Here is a 26,236-nt window from a genome sequence, read left to right on the forward strand (position 1 = left end):
CTAACACAGTCCCAGAGGCTGAGGTTACAGAGGTGCCCATTTCATCCCACCTCAAACTCTAGATAGCTCAAAACAGAGAGACAATCTATTTGTTTGGGAAAAAGTAAAGAAGGACAAGAAGAGTTTCTGTCTGGTGATGCAGAGAATATTTTTCAATTTTATCCAAGACCATCAAGCCGTTACCTCTATGATCCTGCAAGAACTACAGCATTACTGGGCTTGGAGTTTCCCCTAATGCAGATACAGCTTAGATCTCAACACCAAAGTCCTTCCAAATATCTAGAAAGCCTTCCCAAAAAGGACGGGTACAAACTAGCTGAGTCCGCTAAGTCTACAACACATACCTAACTCTTCGATGCCCAGACACTAAAAATATTAACATGTATCAAAAACTTCCAGAAAAACGTGACTTCAACCAATAAATTATATAAGGCACCAGGGACCAATCCTTTCAGACAGAGAATTCAAAATCACTGTCTTGAGGAAACTCAAAGAAATTCAAGATAACACAAAGAAGGAATTGAGAACCCTACCAATTACATTTAGCAAATAAATTGAAATAATGAAAAGAATCAAGCAGAAATTATTGAGCTGATAAATACAATTCACATGCTATAGCAGGTATCAGATTCTCTTAATAGCAGAATTGTTCGAGCAGAAGAAAGAATTAGTGAGCTTGAAGACAGGCTATTTAAAAATACATAGAGAACCCTCCCACAGGAAAACACACAATGAAGCCCACCTACAAGATGTAGAAAATAGACTCAAAAAGGCAAATCTAAGAGTTATTGGTCTTAAAGAGGAGGCAGAGAGAGAGGGCTAGAAAGTTTATTCAAAGAGACAATAACAGAGAAATCTCCAAACGTGGAGAAAGATACCGATATTGAAATACAAAAGGATTATTGACCACCAAGTAGATTTAACCCCAAGAAGACTACCTGAAGGCATTTAATAATCAAATCCCCAAAGATCAAGAATAAAGAAAGGGTCCTAAAACTAGCAAGATAAAATAAACAAATAACATATTATAAAGTTCCAATACAACTTAAGAAGACTTTTCAGTAGAAAAGTCTGAAAAGTCTTACAGGCCAGGAAAGAGTGCCGTGATATGTTTAAAATTCTGAAGGAAATCCACTTTTATCCTAGAACAGTACATGTGGTGAAACTTGCCTTCAAACATGAAGAAGAAATAACTTCCCCAGATAAACAAAAGCTGAGGAAATTCCTCAATACCAGGTGCATCATATAAGGAATGCTAAAGGGAGTACTTCATCAGAAAGAAAAGAACATTAATGAGCAATAAGAAATTATCTGAACGTACAAATCTCACTGGTAATAGTAAGTACACAAACAAATACAGAATAATATAATACTTAATTCTAGTATGTAAAGTACTCTTTTTTTTTTTTTTTTTACTATACTTTAAGTTCTAGGGTACATGTGCACAACGTTACATATGTATACATGTGCCATGTTGGTGTGCTGCACCCATTAACTCGTCATTTACATTAGGTATATCTCCTAGGGCTATCCCTCCCCGCTCCCCTCTCCCCACAATAGGACCCGGTGTGTGATGCTCCCCTTCCTGTGAACAATCAGATCACTTGGACACAGGAAGGGGAGTAAAGTACTCTTAAGTAGAAAGAATAAACACTGAACTGATCAAAAGTAATAATAACTACAATAACTTTTCATGGCACAAATACTACAATAAGATATAAGTAAAAGAGGGCCAGGTGCGGTGACTCACACCTGTAATCCCAGCACTTTGGGAGGCTGAGACAGGTGGATCATGAGGTCAGGAGATCAACATCATCTTGGCTAACACAGTGAAACCCCATCTCCACTAAAAATACAAAAAATTAGCCAGGCGTGGTGGCAGGTGCCTGTAGTCTCAGCTACTCGGGAGGCTGAGGCAGGAAAATGGTGTGAACCTGGGAGGTGGAGCTTGCAGTGAGCCGAGATCACACCACTGCACTGCAGCCTGGGTGACAGAGTGAGACTCCATCTCAAAAAAAAAAAAAAAAAAAGATATAAGTAAAAGCAACGAAAAGCTAAAATGTGGGAGATATAGGATGTAGAATTTGTATTAGTTTTCTATTTGTTTATGCAAACAATGTTAAGTTCTTATCAGCATACGTTATGGGTTATATGATGGTATTTACAAGCCTCATGGTAACAACAAATGTGAAAACATGCAAAGGATACAAAAAAATAAAAAATAAAAAGCAAGACATCAAACTCTAACACCAGAGAAAAATCACTTTCACTAAATGGAAGACAGGAAGGAAAGGAAAAAGGAAGAAAAGACCAGAAAACAAATAGCAAAATGGCAGGAGTAATTCCTTACTTATTATCGATTACATTGAATGTAAATGGACTAAATTATCTGTATTAGTCCATTTTCACACTGCTATAAAGACACTACCCAAGACTGAGTAATGTAATAAACAAAGGAGGTTTAATTGACTCACTGCTCCCGATGGCTGGGAAGGTCTCAGAGAACTTATAATCATGGCAGAAGGGGAAGCAGGCATCTTCTTCATAAGGTGGCAGGAGAGACAGAGAGAGTGTGTGTAGGAGGAAGTGTCAAACTTATAAAACCATCATATCTCATGAGAACTCATGCATTATCATGAGAACAGCATGGGGCAAACTGCCCCAGTGATCCAATCACCTCCCACCAGGTTTATCCCTCAACACCTGGGGATTACAATTCAAGATGAGATTTGGGTGGGGATACCAAATGATAACCATATCATTCTGCCCCTGGCCCTTTCCAAATCTCATGCCTTTTCACATTTTAAAACCAATCATGCCTTCCCAACAGTCGCCCAAAGTCTTAACTCATTTCAGCATTTACTCAAAAGTCCACAGTCCAAAGTCTCATTTGAGACAAGGCAAGTTTCTTCTGCCTATGAGCCTATAAAATCAAAAGCAAGTTAGTTATATCCTAGATACAATGGGAGTACAGGCACTGGGTAAATGCTCCCATGTCAAATAAGAGAAATCAGCCAAAACAAAGGCTACAGGCCCCACATGAATTCAAAACCCAGTGGGGCAGTCATTAAATCTTAAAGCTTCAAAATAATCTCTTCTGATTCCATGACTCACATCCAGATCAAGATGATGCAAGACATGGGCTCTCATGGCCCTGGGCAGCTGTCATTATGCCTTTACAGGGTACAGCCTCCACAGCTGCTTTCACAGCTGATTTCATGGCTGGCATTGAGCATCTGTGGCTTTTCCAGGTGCATGGTGCAAACTTTCAGTTCATCTACCATCCTGGGATCTGGAAGACAGTGGCCCTCTTCTCACAGCCCCACTAGGCAATGCCCTAGTGGGAACTCTGTGTGGGGGCTCCAACCCCATATTTCCCTTCTGCACTGCCCTAGCAGAGGTTCCCCATGAAGGGTCCACCCCTGCAGCAGACTTCTGCCTGAACATCTAGGCATTTTTATACATCCTCTGAAATCTAGGGAGAGGTTCCCAAACCTTAATTCTTTACTTCTGTGTACCTGCAGGCGCAACACCATGTGGAAGCCACCAAGGCTTGGGAATTGTACCCTCTGAAGCAATGGTCGAAGCTGCACATTGGTCCCTTTTAGCCACGATTGGAGTTTAAGCAGCTGGGACACAGGGCACCATGTCCTGAGGTGGCACAGAGCAGCAGGGGCCCTGGGCTTGGCCCACAAAACCATTTTTCTCCTTAGTCCTCTGGGCCTGTGATAGGAAGGGCTGATGCCAAGATCTCTGACATATCTGGAGACATTTTCCCCATTGTCTTGGCTATTAACATTTGGCTCCCCATTACTTATGCAAATTTCTTCAGCTGGTATGAATTTCTCCCCAGAAAATGGGTCTTTCTCTCTCTTGTATCATCAGGCTGCAAACTTTTATACTCTTCTTCCCTTTTAAGCATAAGTTTAAATTTCAGATTATTTATCTCAAGTTCAAAGTTCCACAGATCTCTAAGGCAGGGGCAAAATGCCACTAGTCACTACACTAAAACATAGCATGAGTGACCTTTACTCCAGTTCCCAGTAAGTTCCTAATCTTCATCTGAGACAACCTCAGCCTGGACTTCATCGACCATAACAGCATTTTGGTCAAAACCATTCAACAAGCCTCTAGGAATTTCCAAAATTTCCCACATCTTCCTGTCTTCCTCTGAGCCCTCCAAACTGTTCCAACTTCTGCCTGATACCCAGTTCCAAAGTCACTTTCACATTTTTGGGTATCCACTTTTCATAGCAGTACCCCACTTTCTGAGATACCAATTTACCGTATTAGTTCATTTTCACACTGCAATAAAAATACTATCCACAAGTGGGTAATTTATAAACAAAGGAGTTTTCATTGACTCACAGGTCCACCTGGCTGGAGAAACCTCAGGAAACTTAAGATCATGGCAGAAGGGAAAGCTGGCACCTTCTGCACTATCTGACGGAAGAAACAGAGAGAGTGTGTTGTATAGGAGGAAATGTCAAACACTTGTAAAACCATCAAATCTTATGAGAACTCACACATTATGACAAGAAAAGCATGGGGAAAACTACTTCTGTGACCCAGTTACCTCCCAGCAGGTCTCGCCCTCAACTCCTGGGAATTACAATCCAAGAAGAGATTTGGGTGGGAACACAGAACCTAACCATATCACTCTCCTAACAAACACCATAGAGTGTTTAAATGGATTTTTTTAAAAAAAGATACCTAGTGATCTGTTGCCTACATTTTACCTATGCATGCACACACGGACTGTAGAAAGGGATGGAAAAAGATATTCCATGCCAATGAAACAAGATAAAGCAGGAGTAGCTATGCTTATGTCAGACAAACTAGATTTCAAAACAAAAAGTCCAGGAAACAAGAAGGTCACTATATAATGACAAAGGAGTCAATTTATTGAGAAAATAATAACAATTGTAACTATATATGGACCCAATGCTAGATCACCCAAATACATATACCAAATATTATTAGAGCAAAAGAGAGAGATAGACCCCAATATGATAATAGCCAGAGACATCAACACCCCACTTTCAGCATTATACAGATCTCCCAGACAGAAAATCAACAAAGAAACATCAGACTTAATCTGCACTATAGTCCAAATTGACCAAAAAGTTATTTACATAACATTCCATCCAACGGCGGCAGTATAGACACTGTTTCCTTATCACATAGATCATTCAGAAGAATACACCATATTTTAGCTCACAAAATAAGTCCTAAAACATTTTGAAAAATGAAATAATATCAAGCACCTTCTTTGACCACAACAGAATAAAACTAAAAATCAATAATGAAAGGAATTTTGGAAACTATACAAACACATGGAAATTAAAAAAATATGCTCCTGAATGACCAGTGATCATCTGTATTACAGTCTTTATTTCAAACTTATTTCCACTCTGATCTTTAGTATTTATTTTGTTCTACTCATTTTGAATTTGGTTTGCTCTTGCTTTTCTAGCTCTTTAAGATGCATCTTTAAGTTGTTTATTTGATATTTTTCTTCCTTTTGATGAAGGAAGTTATAACTACAATCTTCCATCTTAGTATTACTTTTTATTGTATTCTATAAGTTTTGGTATTTGTATTTTTATTATCATTTGTTTCAAGAAATTTTTTAATTTTCTTCTCAACATAATAAAAGCCATACATAAGCCCCACAGCTAGTATTATACTGAATGGCGGAAAACCTGAAAGCTTTTCCAGTAAGATCTGGAACATGACAAGGATGTTCGCTGTCATCACTGTTCTTCAACATGGTCCTGGAAGTCCTACTTAGAGCAATCAGACAACAGGAAGATATAAAGGGCAACTGAATTGGAGAAGAAGAAGTCAAATTATCCTTGCTTGCAGATGATATAATCTTATATTTGGAAAAACCTAAAGAATCCACTAAAGAACTATTAGAACTAATAAATTCAGTACAGTTGCAGAATACAAAACAACATACAAAAATCAGTGGCATTTCTATATGCCAAAAGCAAACAATCATAAAAAGAAATCAAGAAAGTAATACCATATGATAGCTACAAGATAAAATACCTAGGCATTTATTGAAGCAAAGGAGTAAAAGATCTCCACAATGAAAACTATGAAATATTGATTTGATAAATTGAAGAAGTCACAAAGAAATGGAAATATATTCCCTGTTAATGGAATGTAGGACTTAATATTGTTAATAAAATGTCCATACTATCCAAAGCAACCTCAATAAAAATTTAATGCAATCTCAATAAAAATACCAATGACATTATTCTAAGAAATAGATAAAACAATCATAAAATGTATATGGAACCATAAATAGCCAAAGAAATCCTAAGGGAAATATAACAAAACTGAAGGAATCAAATTATCCAACTAAAAATTACAGTACAGAGCTATAGTAACTAAAACATCATGTTTGTGGCATAATACACACATGGATCAGAAGAAGAGAACAGAGAACCCAGAGATGAATCCATACGTCTACTGTGAACTCATTTTTGACAAGGATCCTTTGTCAAAAGCATCTTTTCACTTTTTTGACAAAAAGTACATATATTGGAAAAAGTACATTCTCATCAACAATGTGCTGGGAAAACTAGAAATCCATATGCAATTAGATTCCAATCTCTCACCATTTGATCTTGGATACAAACATCAAGTCAAAATGGGTTAACGACTTAAATCTAAGATCTCAAACTATGAAACAACTAAAAGAAAGCTTTGGAGAAACTCACGAGGGCATTGGAGTGGGCAAAAATTTCTTAAGTAATACCCGCAATCACAAACAAAGTAAAAATGAACAAATGGCATTACATCATGTTGAAAAGCTTCTGTACAGCAAAGAAAGCCATTAACAAAGTGAAGAGACCACCCACAGAATGGGTAAATATTTGTAAACTGCCTATCTGAGAAGGGATTCTTAACCAGAACATATAAGGAGCTCAAACAACTCTATAGGAAACCTTAAAGGAGCAGGAAGAAACTTTTTGAGCAGATGGGTAGGTTAGGTTCATGGCATTGAGAAATGATAGTTTGATAATTTTATGAATGTATACTTATCCCCAAACAAATTAAGTTGTATATACTATATAACAATACTTTTTCATATGCCAATTGTACTGTAATAAAGCAGTTTAAAAATAAGTTAAAAATAAATATTAAAAAGCCATTTTATATATAAGGACAGGCAGATTAAAAGTGAATGGATAATAAACCACATACCATGTTAATATCAATCAAAAATATCTGGCATAGGTACACTGATTTTAGACAAAGCTAACTTTTGAATAATAAAAATTATCAGTGATAAAAAGAAATATTATATTATAATAAAGAGGCCAGTTATCCAAGGAGATTTACCAACCTTAAATATGTATGCACCTAACAATAGAGGATAAAAGATACATGAGCCAAAACCTGACAGAATTTTGGAGAAAAATAGACAAACTCAGTATTATATCTGAAGATTTTGAACCCCTCTTTTAGTAATTGATACACGAAGGAGTCAGAAAATTGAAGAGAAAATAGTTGACCTGAAGAGCTCTACCAAGCAATTTGGTCTAATTGGCATTCATACAATACTGTATCCAATAAAGCAGGAAAATATTCTCATCAAGCTCATAAGGAACATTTACTAAAAGTGATACAGACTATGCCATGAAACACATCTTAAAAAAGGTAAGAGAATAAAGTCATACAAAAGATATCTGCAGTCTACAAGGAAAATATATTTGAAATCAATAAGCAGAGGATAGTTGAAAAATTCCAAAATATTTGCATATTAATAAAAAAAATGTAGGCAACAACCGGGTTAAAAAAGAGTCTAAAGAGACATTCTAGGAAGTGAGGCAGCCTGCTCAGTCAGGATCAGCTGGGAGCAGGGAGAGACTCCCCAATGCATTGAAAGGAGAGTTGTTTCACTACTTCTACTGCCATCACCAGTGCCACTCCCACTGTCCAGGGTCTTAAGAACCCACCCACCTGCCTGGCCCACTGCTGCCATTTCTGATACCCAAACAAGCCACCTGAAGGCCCCAAAATTGGTCCATTTGGATCCAGTAATGCAAGTACTAGTGTACACTACCTGGGTCCCAAGAACAGGCATGTTCAGCTCACTGCTGCCACCACTGGGGCCCAAAGACTGGCCTACTTGGTGACCTAGTCCCTAGCAAAACTTCATCATAGCCCCCACTAACAACAACACCCTACGCCACCAAGATACTCATAGACATCACTGATGCTCCTTCAGGCAAATAAATCATACAGAGACTACACTACTGCACGCACCCAGAATCAAAACCAAAGTGCCCTGCTAAACCAACATCACAGATATATCTTCAAAAAAAAATTCTCCTCTATGAAAGCAAATTCAAAAAATTGGAAGAAGAGACTGTTACACAAGACACACAGATATCGATACAAGAACACAGAAAAAGAAAAATTAAGGAAATATGACATCTCCAAAAGAATGCAATAATTCTTCAGCCACAGACACAAAGAAACAGAAATTCATACAATCCTGAGAGAATAAATCACAATGTTGATAGTAATGAAACTCAGTAAGATATAAGAGAATTTTGAAAAACAATACAAAGAAATCAGTAAAACAAATTCGAATATGAATGAGTAATTAACCAAAGAGATAGATACCATTAAAAAGTGCCAGACAGAAATTCTGGAATGAAATATTTATTTATTTATTTATTGTTTGAGACAGAGTCTCGCTCTGTCACCCAGGCTGGAGTGCAGTGGCCGGATCTCAGCTCACTGCAAGCTCCGCCTCCTGGGTTTACGCCATTCTCCTGCCTCAGCCTCCCTAGTAGCTGGGACTATAGGCGCCCGCCACCTCGCCCGGCTAGTTTTTTTGTATTTTTTAGTAGAGACGGGGTCTCACCATGATAGCAGGATGGTCTCGATCTCCTGACCTCGTGATCCGCCCGTCTTGGCCTCCCAAAGTGCTAGGATTACAGGCCTGAGCCACTGCGCCCGGCCTGAAATATTTATTATTCAATAAAATACAAAATGTATCTGAAAGTTTTAACAATAGTCTAAATTAAGCAGCAGAAAAAATACCCAGAATGTAAATTTGTCTTTTGAAATAACCTAGTCAGACAAAAATTTAAACAAAAAGAATAAAAAATGATAACCAAAGGTTTTGTGACACACAGGACACTACAAAATGGCCAAATACTTGAACAATCTGTATTCCAGAAGGCTAAGACAAAACAAAAGGGCAAGAAAACCTATTTCATGAAGTAATAGATGAAAATTTTTCAATTCTAGCAAAAGATTTAGACATCCAAATAGAAGAGTCTCAGAAATCCCTAAGGAAATAAAATGCAAAATGGTCATTTTCATGGCATATTATAGTCAAACCATCTAAAATGAAAGACATAAAGAGAATTCTAAAAACAGCAAAAAGAAATGTCTAATTTCCTATAAAGATACCCTCATCAGACTAAGAGTGGATTCCAAAGCAGAAATCTTACATGCCAGGAGAGAATGGGATGATATACTGAAAGTGTTGAAAGAAAAAAATTGCCAGCCAATGTACTATACCCAACAAAATTATTCTTTATAAATGAAGTAGAAATAAAATTTTTCCCAGACAAGCAAAAGCTGATGGAATTAATCACCAATAGACCAGACCTGTAAGAAATTCTCAAAGGAGTCCTAAACATAAAGTAAAAGGATAAAATTTACTATCATAAAAATATGAAACTACAACACTCACTGGTAAAGCAAGAAAGAGAAAGGACTCAGATGGTACCACTATGTAAAACCACCAAATCACAATGACAAACAATAAGAAAGAAAAAAAAAAAAAAAAAGAGAGACAATGATACAGAACAATATCACAGGAAAGAAAACCCACAAATCAATAATAACCTTAAATGTTAGTGAATTAAATTATTCACATAGATTGGCTGAATGGATTAAAAAACATGATCCAACTATATGCTGCCACAAGAAATGCACTTTACCTATAAAGACACATATAGTCTAAAAGTAAAGAGATGGCAAAAAATATCCCACACCTATTGAAACCAGAAGTGAACAGGAGTAACTATACTTACATCAGATAAAACAGATTTTAGGTCAAAAACTGTTAAAAAGACAAATAAGGTCATTATATAACTATAACAGGATCAATCCAGCAAGGGGATATAACTATTCTAGGTATATATGCACCCAACACTGGAGCACCCATATTCATAAAGCAAATTGCACCATATCTAAAAAAAGTGATAAACTGCAATGCTATCATAGTTGGGGATGTCAACATCCCACTGTCAACATTAGACAGAACATCTAGACAGAAAGTCATCAAAGACACATTGAATTTAAACTACACTTTAGATGAAATGGACCTAATAAACATTTAAAAAACATTTTGTCAACAAATGCAGACTACACATTTTTCTCATCAGCACACAGAACATCCTCAAGGATAGGGCATATGTTAGACATAAAACAAGTTCCAGCAAATTAACAAAAATTAAAATGACATCAAGTATCTTCTCAGACCACAATGGAACAAAACTAGAAATCAATACCAAGGGTAACTTTGTAAATCATACAAGTAGTTGGAACAAAAACATGTTCCTGAATGATCACTGGGTCAATGAAGAAATGAAGATGGAAATCAAAAATATTTTTGGAAAAATTGAAAAAGGATACACAATATACCCAAACCTGTGGCATACAGCAAAGGCAGTGCTAAGAGGAAAGCTTATAGCAAAAAACACCTTCATTAAGAAGTAGAAAGATTTCGGCCTGGCGTGGTGGCTCACACCTGTAACCCCAGCACTTTGGGAGGCCAAGGCGGGCGGATCACGAGGTCAGGAAATCAAGACCATCCTGGATAACACGGTGAAACCCCATCTCTACTAAAAATACAAAAAATTAGCCGGGCGAGGTGGCGGGCGCCTGTAGTCCCAGCTACTTGGAAGGCTGAGGCAGGAGAATGGCGTGAACCCGGGAGGTGGAGCTTGCAGTGAGTCGAGATCACGCCACTGCCCTCCTAGTTTGGAAATATGTTGATGCCACTCATAGTTGTGACAAAACCAAGATTTTTAAGTTCAGGGGTACATGTGCAGGTTTGTTATATAGATATACTTGTGTCACAGGGGGTTTTGTACAGATTACTTCATCACTCAGCTATTAAGCCTAGTACCCAATATTAATTTTCCTGTTCCTGTCTCTCTTCCCACTTTCTATCCTCTTATAGACCACACTGTGTTTCCCTCAAAGTGTCCATGTGTTCTCATCATTTAGCTCCCACTTATAAGTGAGAACATGTGGTATTTGATTTTCTATTCCTGCATTAGTTTGCTAAAGATTATGGCCTCCAGTTCCATCCATGTTTCTGTGAAGGACATAATGTCATTCTTTTTGTGGCTGCATAGTATTCCATAGTGCATATGTATCACATTTTTTAAATTTAGTCTATCATTGATGGACATTTTGGTTGATTCCACGTCTTTGCTATTGTGAGTAGTGCTGCAATGAACATACATGTGCATGTGTCTGTAACAGAACAATTTATATTCCTCTGGGCATGTACCTAGTACTGGAATTGCTGAGTTGAAGGGTATTTCTGGTTTTAGTTTTTAGATGAATTGCCACAATCTTCCACAATTATTGAACTAATTTACACATCCACCAACAGTTTATAAGCATTCTTTTCACTCTGAAACCTTGCTAGCATCTGTTAGTTTCTGATTTTTTAATAATAGCCATTCTGACGGGCATGAGATAGTATCTCATTGTGGTTTTGATTTGCATTTTTCTAATAATCAGTGATATTGGGCTTTTTTTCTTATGATTGTTGGCCACATGTATGTCTTCTTTTGAAAAGTGTCTGTTCATGTCCTTTGCCCACTTTGTAGTGGGGTGGTTTGGTTCTTCTCTTGTAGATTTAAGTTCCTTATAGATGTTGGATATTAGACCTTTGTTAAATGCACATTTTGCAAGAATTTTCTCCCATTTTATCAGCTGTGTGTTTCACTTTTGAGTGTCCTCTGCTGTGCAGAAGCTTTTTAGTTTAATTAGATTCCATTTGTCAAGTTTGCTTTTGCTGTAAAATTGCTTTTGTCTTCATCATGAAATCTTTGCCTGTTCTTATGTCCTGAATGGTACTGCATAGATTGTCTTCCAGGGTGATATGGTTTGGCTGTGTCACCCCCCGAATCTCATCCTGAATTTCTATAATTCCCATGTGTTGTGGAAGGCACCCAGTGGGAGATAGTTGAATCATGAAGGTGGGTCTTTTCCGTGGTATTCTTGTGATAGTGAGTCTCACAAGATCTAATGGTTTTATAAAGGGAGTTTCCCTGCACAAGTTCTCTTCTCTTGTCTGCCACCATGTGAGACGTGACTTTCACCTTCTGCCATGATGGTGAGGCCTCTCCAGCCACGTGGAACTGTGAGTCCATTAAACCTCTTTCTTTTGTAAATTGCCCAGTCTCGGGTATGTTTTTATCAACAGCATGAAAACAGACTAATACAGCAAATTGGTACTGGGAATGGGGCACTGCTGAAAAGATACCCAAAAATATGTAATGGGCCTTGGAACTGGGTAACAGGCAGAGGTTGAAAAAGTTTGGAGGGTTCAAAAGAAGACAGAAAAAGGTGGAAAAGTATGGAATACCCTAAAGACTTGTTGAATGGCTTTGACCAAAATACTGATAATAATATGGACAATGAAATACAGGCTGAGGTGGATTCAGATGGAAATGAGGAACTTGTTGGGAACTGGAGCAAAGGTGACTCCTGTTATCTTTTAGCGAAGAGACTGGCAGCATTTTGTCCCTGCCCTAGAGATATGTGGAACTTTGAACTTGAGGGAGATGATTTAAGATCAACTGGTGGAAGAAATTTTGTTTGTTTGTTTTAAGGAACATCTTTATTTATGCCTTAATTTTGTTATTTACCCAGTAGTCATTCAGGAGCAGGTTGTTTGGTTTCCATGTATTTGTGTGGTTTTGAGTGAGTTTCTTAATCCTGGGTTCTAATTTGATTGCACTGTGGTCTAAGAGACTGTTTGTTATAACAAAATTTGCTTAGAAGAAATTTCTAAGCAAATATGCTTTGCTCCTAGTTAACACCCATGAGACAGCTAACTCAGATTTTCATAATCCTTATTTTTCTGCATTTAGGAAGATAGTGAAATGGATGGAGCATTAGGGATGGAGATCTTAGGGATCTGTGAGGCCTCCAAGCATAGAGGAAAATCTGAAGTTTCTTAAAGAGAAATTCCAGGCACCTAGCTAGCCTTGAGACCTAAAACAGCAACTTGATAAGCAGGAAGGTAATAGTAGCTTAATACAGAGTTAGAATCACATGAATGTTGTGTTCCTTATAGAAACTAAAGAAAGCAACCAGACGTGGTGAGCTTATGCCTGTAATTCCAGAACTGTGGGAGGCCGAGGTGGGTGAATCACTGGAGGTCAGGAGTTCAAGACCAGCCTGGCCAACATGGTGAAACCCCCTCTCTATTAAAAATACAAAAATTAGCTGTGCATGTTGGCACACACCTGTAATCCCAGTTACTCCGGAGGCTGAGGCAGGAGAATTGCTTGAACACAGAAGGCAGAGGTTGCAGTGAGCGGAGATTGCACTACTGGACTCCAGCCTGGGCAACAGAGCAAGACACTGTCCCAAAGAAAGAAAGAAAGAAATGAAAGAAAGCATCTTAACATATATGTCCATATGTTGTCTTCAGAAACTCAGACCGACACCAAATGGATCTATGGGCACATAGACCTCAGATGGGGGGAGCTGAAGACCAAACTCTGACCACAGTTCTTTGTTCTGAATTTCTTCCTGAGAGTCATGGATGAGGTCATGCCCATGAGCTGAAGCTAACATGCTTTTCTGCTTATCTCAAATTTTTAGACAAATCTTGACTTTCTTAACCAATTAAAATTGGAAAATCTTTGAATCCACTTATGATCTGTGGGCCCCCACTTCTAGATTTCCTTCCTTTTTAGGTCAAGCCAATGTAACATTCATGTGTCAATTTATTACTTTGCCTGTAACCTCTGCCTCCCCTCTCCCCCACATTTAAAAATCCTTACCTGTAAGCCATCTGGGAGCTCAAGTCTTAAGCATGAGCTGGCCAATTTTCCCAGCTTGATGCCTTGCAATTAAACACCTTCCTTTTCCCACTGCAAACCTTGGTATGAATATCTGCTCTTCCTGGGCTGGGCTTGCAGACCCCAGTTTGGTTTGATAACAATAGTGAATGTGAAGCTATAAAGAAAGCACATGGGACATTGTCAGCTTCAATGTGATCACTCAGAGGTGCTCTGCCATTGCTCAAGAGCTATCAATGGACAATTCCTTTCTTAGTGATTCATCTCACTTGAGAATGAGGATTTGTGTGTCGCATTCAACTGCTGTAAGAAAAAATAGCCCTTTCGACTTAGAGTTGGTAATATCCATGAATTAGAAAATAGTGAAATCTAATAATAAATAATATGTTAAATCTTTCAATCGATTTCTGTTTCAACAGTTCTCATCCCTATATGTCTTTTCTGTCCTCATTTTCTTTGATTTATGGAATCTGTTTGTATCAACTTTTTTCCCCTTCTCTCTAAATAGCTTTTTCTTCTTCTAGTCTGACGATTATACTTTATTGTCATAATATACAATTCTTGTTACGAGAGAAACCTCATTTTATTTTTCCACTTACTCTGCAGCGATCTCGCATAGTTGGCTTTAGTATAAAGCTCCTGGCTAGTCACCCAGCCACTCCCCCACACAGCCAGCTATTCACAATTAGTACAAATCCCTCAATTCAATTTTATTCAATGCAGTTCAATTCAAAGCGGCTCAATTCAAGTCAGTTGAACTCATTCTACCACATGTTGGTGCCAATTCTAATTCTATCCTCTTCTCTCTCTTTTTGTTTTCTTTTCTTTCTTTTTTTCTGTGGATGATCAAAGCATACATGAGAAATAGACCTGGTAATTTGATCAATCATTCAGCTATCCTTTCTTTGCAGGGTGGATGTTTACAATTGTGTGCCACTCTTGACTATTTCCAGTTTTCCATACACATCTTATTTAATGCATCGATACTCCTTTCTTCAGTGCTTTAAGATTTATTTATTACTTCCAGAACTCTTCCCTTTTTAGAACTACTCAGTTAACTTCCCATTTTGACTCACACTGATTGTTTTTGTTTTACAAGAGCAGGAACTTCCATAATCATAAGATTTGTGATGGCATTACAAATTTACTAAATTTGTAAATTTATAAATAAAGGACACTCACTTTTATAATATATCGTGACAGAGAATCTGTGATATATTTTTTTAAAATTTCACAGCTTTAAAGCTCCTGAATTATTTCTACTCTTGTGTTTGTTATAATTTTTTCTAACATGTCTATTCTTCTTCCTCAAGTCTTTGTACATACATCTGATCATTTTACCCTTTTTTACTTTTTATAAATTGTGAGATTCTGTCCAATATCATTAACATTGTTATTTTGTGCTTTAGGCCAACTTTCTCTGTTTTTAAAAACTAAGAATTACCCCTCCCCTATTTTTCTGTCATCAGTAAACTATTTTCTAATTGATACAGTCATTAAAGTTTATTTCGAGTCTTTAAATGAGATTATATTTTATTTTCAGGTCATTTTGAATCTGGATATGTCTCACAAATGTTATCAATATTATCAAAATATGAATTTGCTGTTTACTCTGTTACTGCTTTATACTCTATATGATGGACATGTCTAATATATATTTGTATTGTGTATACACCAGTGATGTGTTAGTAAGGAATATCAATAAATATTTACAAGGAAGCAATTGAATTCAGGGTAGTGATATTAAAGTGGATCGATAAGGTACAATCCATGCTTTACCCAGTAAATGTCTTCTCCTGTCACTCTTTTCCAGGTAAGCAAATGGCATCACCATCAACTGAGTAGCTCTGGCTCAACCTTGGGGTGGATACGTGATTCCTCTCAAGTTCTTACACTCAACTTCTTGTTCATTAGCTGCAAAATATATGCCAAATCTAGCAGTCTCTCACTAATAACTTCCTCCAGTCTTCCTCTGGACTGCATGTGAACCTTCTAGCTGGTCTTTTTGTTTCTACTCTTAGCTAAAATAGTTCATTTGCAGTCAGAATAATGTCTCCAGATTGACATCAAATTATATCATTTTCTTCCGATGGCTTGCATAGTAATTAGGTTAAAAACAAAATTCCTTAAAATGTCTTGCAAGGTCCTACAGGATTTGGCCTCATCTATTAGGACTTTATCTCTTTGAATTCTTCTTCTTATTTGCTTGGCTTCATCCACAAAGACATTCTTTTTATTCCTCAAACACCCAATGCTCACTCCCTTTTTTGAGCTTTTGCTGTGACTTAATGATCCTAGGCCTAGAAAACCTCCCTCTTAGGTGTTATTTGGGGTGCCTCTTTCTCTTCATTTAGAACTTTGTTTAAAAATCATCTCTTTGAAGAGGCAAGCCTAACCACCCTCATCAATGTTGACAACTTTTCTGCAAATTACTCTATACATTTTTCTAGAGCATTTTACTTATTTATTTATTTACTTATTTATTTATTTGCTGTGTCAAGCATTAGGGAGTCCATAAAACTCAATATTTTTCTCAACAGGATCTTTTAGTTTAGATTTCTACCATAGCTTAGAGGTAGCAAAAGCCTAAGGCTTCAGAACTATGATTTTCTAGACCATAGTGAGGAATCTGGGATTAAGAGGATTTACCTCAAATGAGAAGTATATATTAATACAGTTTCAACAGTTCTCATATTTTTATTTGATGAGACTCAACTCTTACATTTTGAGCTAGCAGAGATGTTCTCCTGCAAGAATGCCCTATGAACCATGCCTCTAAGAAACAAGAACAAAAATCACAATGTCAGCACACTGATTTAATCATCTGTTCACTTCTTGCTGCCTTTATTTAACAGAGCCTTCTTGCCTTACTAAAATAACACTTCAGTTTGTTATGTGAATGTTGTACAGTTTTCCTGAACCATAGCTATCATGGGAAAAAATGCTTTAAATATAATATTAACCATTAAGGGGAGGGATGAATGTGTAAAGAGTTTTATAAGATTACACAACAAAATAACAAGATTTTTAATGAATAAGAACAATGAAATTCTATGCCTCTGAGCCAAAAGGGAAACTATATGAAGTATAACATTTAATAAGTACTTGAACCCATTATACTTGTTACTTTTAAGAGACTTAAAGTCTCTGAACCTTGGTTTTCTCATGAATAAAGTGGGGATAAAATTTGACAGTTGTGAGGCCTGATAACAACAGAGACAGTGACAGGTTGAGTATTCTTAGCATTATTTCATGGGCCACAGAATAAGGTAATGTTGACCGTAAACCTTTTCATGAATTAACTTTTCCTTCCTTCCTTCCTTCCTTCCTTCCTTCCTTCCTTCCTTTCTTTCTTTCTTTATTTCTTCTTTCTTTCTTCTCTCTCTCTCTCTTTTTCTTTCTTCCTTCCCTTTTTTTTTTTTGAGACAGAGTCTCACCGTGTTACCCAGGCTGGAGTACAGTGGTGTGATCTCCTCGGCTCATTGCAACCTCCGCCTCCCAGGTTCAAACGATTCTCCTGCCTCAGCCTCCCGAGTAGCTGGGATAACAGACGTGCACCACCACACCTAGTTAATTTTTGTATTTTTAGTAGAGATGGGGTTTCACCATGTTGGCCAGTCTAGTCTTGAACTCCTGGCCTCAAGTGATTCACTCGCCTCGGCCTCCCAAAGTGCTGGGATTATAGGCATGAACCAACACCCAGCCAATATTTCTAACTAATATAGAATGACTGACTTGAACTAAAAACTATGATTTGGAAACTTAGTGAACATTTTTCCATCAGTTCTAGTCTTACCATGATCTATTTTGGAATCTTTAGCTTTAAAACTCAAAGTTTTACTTCTTGGTGGCTAAAAATTTAAACAAAGGGCAGACATAAATAACTACATAGTACATCTTACTATTTGGTAAAAGTTATTTACAAGAAAAATGCCATTTTAGACAGAAACAAGTTTTCTATTGGTGTTCTAATGGTGGTGTTTTAACATAGTTCATACGAATTTATAGAGCTGACAACTTTCTATAAAAACACAATTAGCAACATAGTGTCTGGTGATCACTTTAAAGGCCTTCGATTTCTTGGTCCTCTGCATTATCCCTTCTGACAATATTTTTGAGTCAGTGTAACACATTTTATACGTGTGTATGTGTGTGTAAGTGAATTACATAAAGCATTATATATAAAGTCTGTGGGATAACATGTAGTGCCTTTTAAGCACTCATGAATGATATCTATCATTATTATTCTGATTCTAAGTCCTGTGATCATTCCATTATGGTTATTATTCTACTATTGATATCACAGATATAAAAATTTACCTAGATATCCCTATTTGCATAAATGCTCCAAATGAAATTTTTTTTTCAAGTGGAGCCTTTTTTAAATTTATACAACAAAATTTTTCTCGTACTTTTTTCTTTCAAACAAATTCAGTTGCTTTAACATTAAGTCAAATGTTAAAGCAATTTTAGTTGGAAATATTTTTCTTATTTTCTTGTGGTTAGGACTTGACAGTGAATACAATGGTTGTATGACTTAGAAAGCACATCACCAGAGCACGTGTTTTGAGTGCCCTCTAGTGGTCTTTCAATCAGTAACAGCCAACGTTACCACTATAGATTTTCCACAGAAGCTCCTGTTTTTCCAGTCAAGGAAATAATCTTTAAAGGGGACAAATAAACTGCCTTCTGTTACAATTCTTGGAAAAACTCAAATAAAGGAGAAATTTATCAAAGCATTTTTTCAATTATAGAAAGTTTTATTGCAATATTTTATTATTTTTTTAACTGAATACTGTTATGTAGAAATCGTAAACAGTGGTATAATAAATATGCTTTGTAGAAGCTATAAATGTTGTTATAGGACGGGCACGGTGGCTCACACCTGTAATCCCAGTACTTTGGGAGGCTGAGGCGGGCGGATCACGAGGTCAGGAAATCGAGACCATCCTGGCCAACATGGTGAAACCCCCTCTCTACTAAAAATGCAAAAATTAGCTGGGCAGCTGGGCGTGGTGGTGTGTGCCTGTAATCCCAGCTGGTTGGGAGGCTGAGGCAGGAGAATCACTTGAACCAGGGAGTCAGAGGTTGCAGTGAGCCCAGATGGTGCCACTGCACTCCAGCCTGAGCAACAGAGAGGGACTCCATCTCAAAATAAAAAATAAAAATAATAATTTTAAAAAGTTGTTATAAAGGTATTATTCTGTGGTCAAGGGTGGCGGCTTACACCTGTAATTCCAGAACTTTGGGAGGCATAGGAAGGAGAATCACTTGAGCCCACCCAGGAGTTCGAGTCCAGCCTAGGAAAAAAAAAAAAAAAAAAAGAAAGAAAGAAATTTAATTTGCCAAGCATTGTGGCACATGCCTGCAGTATCAGCTACTTGGGAAGCTGAGGTGGGAGGATCATTGCTTGAGCCTGAGATGAAGCTGCAGTGGGCCGTGATTGCACCACTCTACTCCAGCCTGGGTGACAGAGCTAGACCCTGTCTCAAAAACTAATAAATAAATGAATTAATTAATTAAATACAAAGTTGTTATAAAGTTACTTTGTTAATAAAAGAAGTTCTATTTTCTTTGCCATTCCTCCATCATCACGTTTGTTTTTCCCTTCCTGCCTTTCTTTTAAAATTTCCTTATTAACCTTGTTTTACTATTTTTTTACATACATTGAGTTATCTATTTAAGTGTATTTAAGCATTTAAAAATGCCTGACACTTATTAATATCTTAATAGATGTTAAATAAAATCCTAACTGAATGATAAACTATCTAGTTAAATGAGAGAATGTTTAAACTCAGTCATGACTGTAAATAAATACCACCCACAGAACATTTTTATTAGCCATGGAATCTTCTATTTCATCCTGAATTATGTACTGTATTATATTTTCAAAGCAAATACAAGAATTTTTGTTTGATAACTGAAGGGAATTAACAGGTGACCATGTCTTCATACATGTTGTTCTCTGAACACATTTTGTAGATGAGATTTAGTTCTTTTTTCTCATTTTAGAATTATATTTCAAATTGTGATTTAAATTCTTTTTTGAATCATATTACAATCAGGAAATGGTTTTCTGTGTTCAGCATGGTATTTTAGACTCTATCGATATATTAAAATAAAGTCATAGAACTAGAGCTCCCAGAAGGCATAATGGTTTTCAGGGAAGTGTTGGGATGTCCTACACAGGCTCACTACCCAGTGCCACCTTTACACTTTACTCCTGGCATTCCAGTGCAGTGCTCCTCAGCAGTCCCAGCTGTGGCTCAAGCAGGGTCAGGTGTGGTTTGGTTTGCCACTCCGGAGGGCACAAGCTGTAAACCTTTGCAGTGTCCACATGGTGCTAATTCTGCAGGTTCACAGAGCTTGCAAGCTGTGGAAAAATGGCTGCCTCCACCTAGATTTTAAAAGATGTGTCAGACAGCCTGATGGCCCAGGAAGAAACCTGCCACAGAGATGGAGTCATCACAGAGTTCCTACTAGGGCAATGCCTAGTGTAGTCACAATGGTGGGGTTACCTCTAAGACCCCAGAACCGTAGAGCTACCAGCATGCAACTCCAGCATGGGAGAGCTGCTGCATGAGTGCACCCTGCAAAGCTTTGGGGGCAGGGCTGCATGAACCCTTGGGAGTTCAATGTGTCTTGGTGGTGGGACATGGAGTCAAGGAAGATTATTCTGGAAACTTAAGATTTAATGCTGTTTGTCCTGTTAATATTTGCACTTACTTGAGACCAGTTATCTTTTTTTGTTGTTGCTTATTTATTTATTTGTTTATTTATTTGGAATGGGAATGTCTATCTTATGCCTGCTCCACCATTGCAATTTGGAAATATAAGACTTACTTGATTTTACAGGCTCACAGCTGGAGGTAATTTTGCCTCAGGATAAATAGTGCTGTAACCACCCAAAAAGAGTTTCTTCTCACCTGCTTCCCAGATACAGCCAATTTATTAAGACAGGGAAATTGCTATAGAGAAAGAATTTAATGCATGTAGAGTCAGCTAAATGGGAGATTGGAGTTTTCTTATTAGTCAAATCAGCCTTTCTGAAAATTTGAAGGCTAGGGTTTTTCAAAGATGGTTTGGTGGGCAGGGGGCTAGCAAAGGGGAATGCTGACTTGTTGGGTGGGGGATTAAATCACAGGGAGTCAAGCTGTCCTCTCGTGCTGAATCTGTTATTGGGTAGGGACCACAAGACCAGAAGAGCAAGTTTACTGATCTGGGTGAAGCCAGCTGATCCATCACGACCCAGGGTCTGAAAACTACCTCAAACACCAATGTCAGGTTTTCTAATATTAATGTTAGCTATAGGAACAATTGGGGAGGTTAATGATCTTGTGGCCTCAGACTGCATAATTTTTAATATTGTGGCTAATTTGCTAGTTTTATAAACACAATCAGGAGACCAGGAGAGGGTTTGTTTTGGGAAGGAGCTGTTACCATCTTTGTTTTGAAGTTTAAGTATAAACTAAATTCCTCCCGAAGTTAGTTTGGCCAATGCTTAGGAATGAACAAGGGCAGCTTGGAGGTGAAAGGCAAGATGGAGTCGGTTAGGTCAGATCTCTTCCACTGTCATAATTTTCTCATTGTGACGACTTCTGCAGAGGTGGTTTCAGTGCCTTGAGTCTCACCCATATCTAATTTAGATGAAACTCTGGACTTTAGACTTACAAGTGATGTTGCAATGAGCTAAGATTTTTCGAGCTAATGGCATGGAATGAATGTATTTTGTATGTGAGAAGAACATAAGTTTTGAGGGCTAGGAGCAGCGAGCTATGGTTGTGTGTTTGTCTCTTCCAAAACTCATGTGAAAATGTAATTGCTGTTGTGATGATATTGGGAGGTATGACCTTTAAGAGGTGCTGAGGTCATGAAGGCTCTTACCTCATGTACGGACTAAGGCCATTATTGTGAGAGCGGGTTTTGCCCTATCTTGCTTTCTTGCCCTTTCTTTGTCCTTCTGTCATGCGATGCCTTCCACCACATTATGACACAGCAAGAAGGGCCTCACAAGGTGCCAGCACCTTGATATTGGACTTCCAGCCTACAGAACTGAGTCAATAAATTTCTGTTCATTATAAAGTAGTCAATCTCAGGTATTCTTTTATAGCAGTACAAAATGGACTAAGAGAGCTAATTTATTCAGTTAGGTAGAATGTATTCTGCTTATATGCAGGAGTAGCCAGGGACTCTCTCTTTATAAACATATCTTAAAGGATGGGTTATCCTGAAAAGCAGACATGAAGAATTGTGAAAAAGGTCTATCTCAACAGTTAGCTGTGGAGTGCATGATTTAATACAAATAAATACAATTGTAAATGTTCATGTATAGTTCAGTTAGGTTTTTTCGTTGTTGTTTTGTTTTGTTTTTTTGAGATGGAGTCTAGCTCTGTCACCCAGGCTCTGTCTTGGCTCACTGCAACCTCTGCCTCCTGGGTTCAAGCAATTCTCTGCCTCAGCCTCCTGAGTAGCTGGGATTACAGGTGTCCACCACCACGCCTGGCTCATTTTTGTATTTTTAGTAGAGACGGGGTTTCACCATCTTGGCCCAGCTGGTCTTGAACTCCTGACCTTGTGATCCACCCGCCTTGGCCTCCCAAAGCGCTGGATTATAGGCGTGAGCCCCTGCACCTGGCCTATAGTTCAGTTTTCAAAATGCATTTGGACTTCAATTCCAAACTGAATGACTCATTTAAATATTGTTCACATTTTGTTGAATAATATTTTTAAAGCAATTACAACCATATATCCAGTTGGCCTCCATTTACTTCTGAACTCAAGAAGAATAGCTCATGCCATAAATGACAAAGAGCAGCATTTACAATTGGCAACATACTGAAGTCATTCACTCTCAGCTAAAAGATATGATCATTTCTAGTGTAGCTTTTTACTTTTATTTTCTTTCTTTCTTCCTTTTTTCTTTCTTGTGTTCCTTTTTTTTTCTAGAAACATTTTTAGCATACATCTAGCCAATCAACTAAATTTGCTACTCATGCTACTTTGCTAACCTTCTTCAAAACAGTAAATCCTACTTAGGTCTGATAATTTAATTTCTGGGGTATGCATGGTCCCTATCTTACAACAAAAGTATAATTTTTATTTTTAATAATGCATAAAAGCTGATAGGATGTTATTGCTAATCTAGAGAGTTCCATCAGCTATAGGAAAATCATGGCCAACTTGCTTACTCATCTATGTAATCACTTAGAATTGTGGGTAAAATTTAATTTGTACAACTGTTTATTTGTTGAGCTGTATCTTTAATGCTTCATAGCTCCACCTAAGAATCCAGGTAGTTTTTGTAGATTTTTTTATTATATAGCTCTTAGAAAATGGGAATCATGATTATAAAACAAAACTAAAAAGAATCTACCTTTATGGAATAAAATGATTATTCTGAAAATATTCTATAAGAACAAAACAGATATTTAGTTATTTTTCAAAGAAGTGATGTAGAGTAGGGTTTTCAACACTCAGTGTCCTAAGGATTGTGATAGGAATGTAGAGTGGTGGTCTGTAATGAAATCTTCCTGGTACCTCTTTACTTAAGTCTCCTTGAATGGAGCTTGAAATAATGGAATCCACACCTTTAAAAAATGAATCTTAGGACAAGTGTGGTGGCTCACGCCTGTAATCCCAGCATTTTGGGAGGCCGACGTGGGCAGATCACCTGAGGTCAGGAGTTTAAGAGCAGTCTGGCCAACATGGTGAAACCCCATCTCTGCTAAAAATACAAAAATTAGCCTGGCATGGTGGTATGCCTGTGCAGGTGGGTGCCTTTAATCCCATCTACTCTGGAGGCTGAGGCAGGAGAATTGTTTGAACCCAGGTGGCAGAGGTTGCAGTGAGCCGAGATCACATCATTGCACTACAGCCTGGGTGACAAGAGCGAAACTCCATCTCAAAAAATAAATAAATAAATAAATAAATAAATAAAGAAGGACCTTAGAGCTTTAATAAAATGATAGATTATATAACAATAGCCAACTCCAACTCTAATTCCAACAGTGCCAGTTTTTATATTACCTAATTGAATCTTCACAATAATCCTATGAAGTAGGAAATAAGGAATATAGGGAAACAAAGGATTAGTAAAGCCTAAGTCATTTCCCTGAGGTTACACAGCTGGCAAGTTATATAACCAGTGAGTCACATAACTCATTATTGAGCACAATTAAGCCATCAACAAATATATAATTGTCTGAATGAAGATCTATGCTAATCAAAAGAAAAAACTGTCAAATCTCCTCTTTTTATAACAGGGTACATGTATACATTGATTTTTAAAAATGGATTTAAAATACCCAGTACTTTAAAAGAGTGTATTTCATGTCCAGAATGATGGTTTCGAAATGCAGAACCCCAGCCATCATGTTGTCTCTCTAACTGACAGTTGCCAGGGGTAATAATATAAATTCAACACAGTGAAAGACAAAATACATCATGCCATTAAGGAGTTGATCTTACTCAGGTCATTGCAACAGAGAGATTCTTCATTAGCAGGGAACATCTCAAGGAAGAGATTGAAAACCTGGGATATTATAAAACAAGGGGATCACGAGCAAGATGGAGAGAAATCTTATCTGAGTCACTTAAGAATATTGAAGTATATGTGGGAACAGTAGTTATTTGGGATAAGACATTTTGGAACATGAAAGGTGAAAAGGTGGGGGAATTTATCATCCTTTGCTGTTTTCCAATGGCAAGGGCTCAGGTAAACTCCAATATGGTCAACACATTAACATAATCTTTCTGAACATTAACTTGTTCTAGATTTGCTTCTATATTTCCTCAAATTTTAACAACTGACCTGAAAAGCATTGATCACTGCATATTTTAATGTACCAAGTTTTTGCTAAATTAATTTGCCAATAGCACAATTTTTTACAAACGGCGTTTTTTCTATATCACCCCCGAATTATTTAAATGTGTACTATAAGTTGAGCATACCTAATCCAAAAATCTGAAATCCAAAATGCTCTCAAATTGGAAACTTTTGAGCACCAACATGATACCACAAGTGGAAAATTTTACACCTGTCGTTATGTGACGAGTTGCAGTCAAAATGCAGGTGCACAACACAAAGCTTACTTAGTGTCCCGAAGAGGTAAAAATAATCTTTCCAGCCTTCTTCATCTGCGATATATCTTTTCCACACACACCCGGATTCCCCCATGAAGTACACACACAAAGGTTAATGAAATGCCATGTGTGCAGGGTGAATATGTCAATGGCAGCCTCCACCCAATGCCCTACATGGGGCCAAGATCCATATGCATTACTCACTGCTCTGGCTTATTTTCTGCTGTATGGTGTAAAGACTTTGTTGAAAATGTCCAAAGGGTCTGGATGATGCACCTCTAGGTAACAGTAATAAGGAAAAGGATGAATTTATGCTTATCTATATCACAGAAAGTAAAGCTGTTGAAGAAACTGGACAGCAATGTGCACATAGAACAACTTACAGAAAATGATGTCAGCATAACCATCACATGTGACCTAAGGAAACAGAAGGATAAACTGTTGAAGTTCTCTAGTGAAACTGATGAACAGAAGTTAATGAAAAATAGGCCAGGGGTTCACGCCTGTAATCCCAGCACTTTGGGAGGCTGAAGCAGGTGGATCACTTGAGGTCAGGAGTTCAAAACCAGCCTGGCCAACATGGTGAAACACTGTCTCTACCTAAAATACAAAATTAGCTGTGGTGGCGCATGCCTGTAATCCCAGCTACTCGGGAGGCTGAGATACGAGAATTGCTTGAACCCAGGAGGCAGAGGTTGCAGTGAGCTGAGACTGTGCCATTGCACTCCAGCCTGGGCAACTGACTCAAGAGCAGTGAGTAATGCACATGGATCTTGGCCCCATGTAGGGCATTGTGTGGAGGCTGCCATTGACATATTCACCCTGCACACATGGCATTTCATTAACCTTTGTGTGTGTACTTCATGGGGGAATCCGGGTGTGTGTGGAAAAGATATATCACAGATGAAGAAGGCTGGAAAGATTATTTTTACCTCTTGGGGACACTAAGTAAGCTTTGTGTTGTGCACCTGCATTTTGACTGCAACTCATCACATAAAGACAGGTGTAAAATTTTCCACTTGTGGTATCATGTTGGTGCTCAAAAGTTTCCAATT

General features: G+C 37.7%; 1 long non-coding RNA gene across 1 annotated transcript in view; it reads right to left on the reverse strand.

The window, feature by feature from the left end:
• LOC117063647 overlaps positions 1 to 17,424 on the reverse strand; it is a 76,646-nt gene extending 59,222 nt beyond the window's left edge. Inside the window, exon 1 of the long non-coding RNA XR_004429023.1 lies at positions 14,082 to 17,424. This is a non-coding gene — a long non-coding RNA (uncharacterized LOC117063647). The remainder of the gene's footprint in view (positions 1 to 14,081) is intronic.
• Between the last annotated feature and the right edge of the window lie 8,812 nt (positions 17,425 to 26,236).

Source organism: Trachypithecus francoisi, unplaced genomic scaffold, assembly GCF_009764315.1.
Source record: "Trachypithecus francoisi isolate TF-2019V2 unplaced genomic scaffold, Tfra_2.0 Lachesis_group18, whole genome shotgun sequence".
Lineage (NCBI taxonomy): Eukaryota > Metazoa > Chordata > Mammalia > Primates > Cercopithecidae > Trachypithecus > Trachypithecus francoisi.